Raw genomic sequence first — 248 nt, 5'->3', positions numbered from 1 at the left:
AAAGACAAAGACAGGAATATATAGGAAGTGGGAACGAGTACCAGGTGAGCGCTAATAGAGCGCGCCGCCCCGCGAGTGAGTGCTGATTGCTCCACCATGTGTGTCTGAAACTGACAGGACCAAAACAACCACCACGTGCAAATGACAACGACAGCGCACAGGTGAGAGGCAGAAAGGAGTCGGAGAAGGTATCGGTACTGACAGAATATATAGAAGTAAATCAGAATATATATTTATAAATCTGAATA

Source organism: Sinocyclocheilus rhinocerous, unplaced genomic scaffold, assembly GCF_001515625.1.
Source record: "Sinocyclocheilus rhinocerous isolate Xijiao unplaced genomic scaffold, SAMN03320098_v1.1 scaffold7123, whole genome shotgun sequence".
In the NCBI taxonomy this organism is placed as follows: Eukaryota; Metazoa; Chordata; class Actinopteri; order Cypriniformes; family Cyprinidae; genus Sinocyclocheilus; species Sinocyclocheilus rhinocerous.
The sequence above is the reverse complement of the archived record's forward strand: the minus strand, read 5'-3'. Positions refer to the sequence as shown.